This window comes from Pteropus alecto, unplaced genomic scaffold (assembly GCF_000325575.1).
Source record: "Pteropus alecto unplaced genomic scaffold, ASM32557v1 scaffold81, whole genome shotgun sequence".
NCBI classification, from domain to species: domain Eukaryota; kingdom Metazoa; phylum Chordata; class Mammalia; order Chiroptera; family Pteropodidae; genus Pteropus; species Pteropus alecto.
In genome coordinates, this window is record NW_006433378.1 from 20,312,034 (window position 1) to 20,317,778 (window position 5,745).

A 5,745-nucleotide genomic window follows, 5' to 3' on the forward strand; every position below is an offset into this window, starting at 1 on the left:
TCTATATAGTTTACCAATATATGTAGCTGGAGAGCTTACTGTGCATTTCTCCAAACACTTAGCAAATGTTAATTTAATTTTTATAACGATCGTATGATGTGGGTATTATGATTTTTTTAATTAAAAAAAACTGAGGTCAGAGAGTTTAAGTAGATTTCCCAATGTCACATGATTAAAATCAGTAGGATCAAGCTCCAAATCCATCCAATCTAGCTCCAAAGCCATGCTTCTAACTACTCTGTCACACTGCCTTTGATGTTTTTAATAGTTTAAAGGACTTTGATTTATAAAGCACATCAGATCGCTTTGTTATTTTCTTGCAGAACATCTCAGGAAGGAAAAGCTAGTTTTTGGTGCTCTAGCAAATGACCCAAAGTCTCGATGCTTGGAAAGGTGAGAGTTGTATTCCACGTTCACATTACACACCCCTCTCAGGTCGGTGGGTGTCTTTGTGGACGCCATTCTCATACACAGACATAAGCTGTGAAAGCTTTCGTTATCTTAAGTATAGTTAGGCTGGAAGAAACACTAATCCAACTCCTTTTTTTATTTTGTACATGAGGAAAGTTAGATTCAGGGAAGAAAGTGAAATATCCAACATTGCATTGATATCGTTGAACCTAAAATCAAGAAGTCTTTGTCCCTTATGAGACTTGATTCCATCCAATTACTCAAAAATATTTTTTTTTAGATTTCTTTTCTGCACCTTACCTCCTATGCTGGACAGACCTAAGGTGGCCTCCATGACCCCTGCTTCTTGATGTCCACACTCTCGAGAAACACTTTTCCTGGGTGCGTGTGGAACCTGTGACTTGATTCTATTAAATAAAAAATGATGACAATGACAGGATGTCACTTATGTGAATACATTACATAAGAGTAGCATCTGTCTTGCTGACAGAATGTCTCCCTTTCCGGTTTTGACAAAGCGAGTACCGTGTTATGGACACCCCACATGGCAGGAAACTGGAGTCAGCATCCAGCCAGCAGCCAACAACAGAGACCGAGGGCTTCAATCCAAGAGCCTTCAAGGAATTGAAGTTTGCCAACCACCATGTGAATTTGAAAGTAAATCCTTCCCCACTAGAGCCTGGAGATGAGACTGCAGCCCCAGGAGTCACCCTGTTTGCAGCTTTCAGATGAGATCCTGAAACACAGACCCCAGCAAAGCTGTGCTCTGAAGCCTGACCCACAGAAACTGGGATAATAAACACGTGCTGTTTTAAACCCCTCAGCTTCTGGTAATATTGTTATACAGGAAGGCTAAGCTAATTTAGCCTACGTGTGCGCACACACACACACACACACACACACACACACTATCACGTGCTGTTTTAAACCCCTCAGTTTCTGGTAATATTGTTATACAGGAAAGCTAAGCTAATTTAGCCTGCGTGTGTGTGTGTGTGTGCACACACACACACTCACTAATTCAATAGGCTCCAAAATTTATCCCAAATCTGTTTATATTTCATCTCCACTGTCACCAGCCATCAACAGACTTTACCTCTACCTTCTACTTACTGCTTCACACTTGATGCAAACTACTCTTCTGCACACTGCCTTGTGCAAGGAAAAAAATAGTACAAGACAGCTCACCTGCCTGTGCTTAAACAACTGCCTTCGAGATTGCATCGGACTATCAAAATTGCTCTGACCTGTTTCAGCAGCCCTGCACATGGCCAGTCTTGTTTTCTGCCTCTAAAGGATTCTGTAATCTGCTCTCTTCCAATGGCAACCTCTCTATTTTCCAGGGTTATTATGACTCGGCTTTAAAAAAAAAAAAAAAGGAAATTTTTTTTTCTGTCATTTCTAGGGATATAGAGGAGTCGGAAGTAGGTGCCTGTGTTTAGTCTGTCATTTTGATACAATACCCTTCCCAGAGTAATTTTTGCTGTATTATGCTGCCTCCCCCAAAATTCATTTCTAGACATTTTTCCTGGAACTGAATTCTGGCAGGGACTTTTTATAATGGTTCACGGAAGTACTATGCAGCTACTACAAATTATATTTATGAAGAATATTTAATGGCATTGCCAAATGTTCACACTATAATGATAAGTAATAAGGAAGTATAAAAACTGTATACTTAGTCCTTCGTCTTCCTTGAGGCAAGATGGTAAGCCTTACTAATAAATGATGTCCATAAGAGAACAGAGAAGAGAGCTGAGGACAAACCTTGGAAAAACCCAAAGAGACTGAGAGAAACAGAGAAGTAGAGAGGGAAAGCGAGCCCTGGGGTAGAACAGCAGTGAGGTGATTCTTACAGGTGAGTGGAGGACCCAAGAGATCAAGGGATCAATGCAGGAAAAGGAAGGAGATGAGAAAAAGCATTGCAAAGTTTAGGCTTGGAGACACTGATATCACGAAACCTGGCACACAGGGCTCCATAAATATTTTTTTAAATACATTAATAAATTAGTGCTTATTGACTAATTAATAAATCCAAAAGAAAATGGTTCCAAGTAAAATCAACAATGCAGCATTTTTATAGCAGCCGTGGTGAAGGAGGTCATGAAAATAACCATGATACAAATAACAATAAAATGTATTTTATTGTAAATAAAATATTATACAAACAGTGAATCCAGCTGTGAGCATTAAAAAGCTTTATTTTGGAAGTAACATGAATATTTGGATCAATGAACCCAGTGAGTATCAGACTATTAACATTAAGCCTAGAGAACCAAGCTGCCTTCCCAAGTCTAACAGAAAACTGAGACATTTCACCAATAAACCATACTTGTTTTTAACTAATCCCAGGCAAGTTGCCCAAATGTTTTTTTCAGATATAGGCTATTTTCATCTTTTCTTTTCTGAGCACTCTCTTATGACATAGATAGAAAATAGAACTATTCCTACGCGAAGAGTCTGAGCATTGGATTAATATTTTAAAACCCTTTGAGGCATCTCCTAAGAGCCTAAAAATTCAGATAATTCCTCTAAGCAAGAAAATGAAAACTCTTAATATCACTATTTCTTCGGGCAGGAAGGAAAGAAGTAAATACAAGTTTAAAAAAAAAAAAAAAGCTAACAGTGACCAGTAGTCAAGATTAAGCCCTGGATTTTGTAACTTTTAAAAATTATACTTTTCCTTCTGGACTCAAATACCTTCCACTACATTTAGAACATTAGCAGAGACCCAAGAAGAATTGTTCAAACGGACTGGATCTCCTAATATTATAATTGGCATCAATAACAATGACAACAAAATTAATCATTTATTGAGTCCTTAATATGTCTGCACTCCTTTAAGTGCTCTACATACGTTGTTTATTCTATTCTTCACAAAATCCCTATGAGACATCTACTATTATTATTCTCACATGACAAGCAAGGACACCAAGGAGCAGAGAGAGGGGCAGTAACTTGCCCAGAATGACATGGCTCTTAAGTGTCAGAGCCAGAAATTGAACTCAAGTCATCTGAGTAAATGATAAGAGTAAAGAATGATATTTAAAAAAAAAAAATCTGATAAAATAATATTTTAGAACAAAATCAGTGTTAAAGCTTTAATAAGAATACATGAGTCTGTAGTTCGCTCTTACAATTTTATTGTACTTTTTAACAGTAAACAGTAGTTCAGGATGAGGGAGTAGAAGATAGGGATTGGCGGGTCCCCCAAAGGCAGGGTTCTAATAGCCAAGAAAGCAGTTAAGGGTTGAAAGAGATGCTGGGATTCCTCAAAAGTCAAATTAAATTGACTAACAATGGCATCTACATAAACCTGAATTGACAGGAAAGCACATAAGGAAGACAAAGACAGACTTCTTTCATTGTACAGCTTTCATCATAGAAGCACCTGTTTTGTACTGTGAATTACAAATAATTTCCCCATTGGAAAAGCAAAATGGCACAAGTCTCATGGAGGGCAATTTGACACTAGCTTGCAAAATCACATATAAATTTACTTTTTGACTCAGAGGTTTCTTCTAAGTCATGCAATGACAAAATTAGAAATGATGCATGCACAAAGCTATTCACTGCATCGTTATTTGTAAAGGTAAAAATTTGGAAACTACCCACATACCTACCAATAGTAGACAGGTTGAATAAATGATGGTATATCCATACATTTGGTGGTAGGCAACTCTAAAGTGAATGGGAAAGATCTCTATGTATTCATAGGGAAGTATATCCAGAATTTATTAAGCAAAAAAGACACAGTACAGAGTGTTTGCATTATGCTACATTTAGGATAAGAAATGGAATAAAGAAATATTTATCCACATTTGCTTTACTTTTTTAAAATTAAAAACTCATCAAAATAGTTACCAATGGGAGCAAGGAGATCAGGATGCAAGGGAAAAGAAAGAAAAAAAAAAGAAAAGAACAGCCGGGATCTAACCAGGTCGCTAGATCAGGATTTCTCTATCTTGGCACTATTGACATTTGGGGCCAAATTATTCTTTGCGTGGAAGCTGCATTGTAGGATGTATATTTAGCAGCATCCCCAGCCCCTACATACGAGATACCAGTAACACACCCCTCTTCAAGTTGTGGTATTCAAAACTATCACCAGACATGGTCTCATGTCCCATAGGGGTCAAATCATCCGAATTTAGATCCACTACTTTAGAGCTAAGTACCACTTTAGAGTAAATACAGGATATTACAGGAACAAGGTGGATGAAACACGAGGAAGCAATCAGGCAAATCCAGAATGGGTTATCACCATACCATTTCCCATCAAAAGTGGAGCTCTTTTGCCATCTGACGGTTAGTGATCCAGAATCTTGGTGAAGAGACCTGCTTCCTAGGACTCTTTCCTGTCCCAAATGTCTTAGGGTTACTCCAGAGGCAATAAATAAGATAAAGCTGGAGTGCAAGAAGCTCATTTGGGAAGTGTGGATAATATTGATAGGAAGAAGGGAAGGAAGCCAATAAATGAAACACTGATAAACAACCTAGGAAATAGTCCGAAACGCAAACCTAAGAATTAACTCTCAGAGAGTTTGAGGAAGCGGGGTTGTTACATGGCAGCTTCCTCGTGTCATTGATTAGGGACTGTGCCTCACCTTGTAGATCCTTTGGCACCTCCAGCCTTCCCCATGCAAGAGCCCAAAAGCTCCTCACAGTCCCAGGGGAAGCACTCAGACACAGAGACTCCAGACACTGGTAGCCAGCGACATGTTGGAGAGACGACAACTGTTATTTAAAGTGAAATGAGGCTTGAGATTTGTTTTAAAACACTTAAGCAGAGGGGGGGAAAAAAAGTGAGGGAAGATAAGCAAAATCATCTATGCAAGTGTTGATTATTATTGAAACCGGAGAGTTTATATTATTAGTCTCTAGTTTTGTGCAAGTTTGAAATTTTTCATAATAAAATTTAGTAATAATAATAGCACTGTCATTATATTGTATATTATTACAAGAACTCCTTGGCTTCTGAGAATTCCATCTCTTCTCTTTCACGTGCCCTAAGTATTGAGACTTCACAAATTTCCATTACTTTACTTTCCTCACCATCTATAAAATAACAGATGAAAATTACATAATTCTACATTTTCATGGTATACACAGGGTTTGAAACTAATTGAAATAAATAATTTTGCTCTGACCCAACCTAAATATATAACCGTTATGAAAATATTTAAGCTAATGCAAATATAGATGAAGACAGAACTCTCAAAAAAGGAAAAACCAAATAGAGAAAGGTACCTTCATGTTTATAACTTGGGAGAGAAAATAAAATAGTTCAGAAGAAAACTTAGAATATTAGACACCAAAAGGAGAATTTTATAA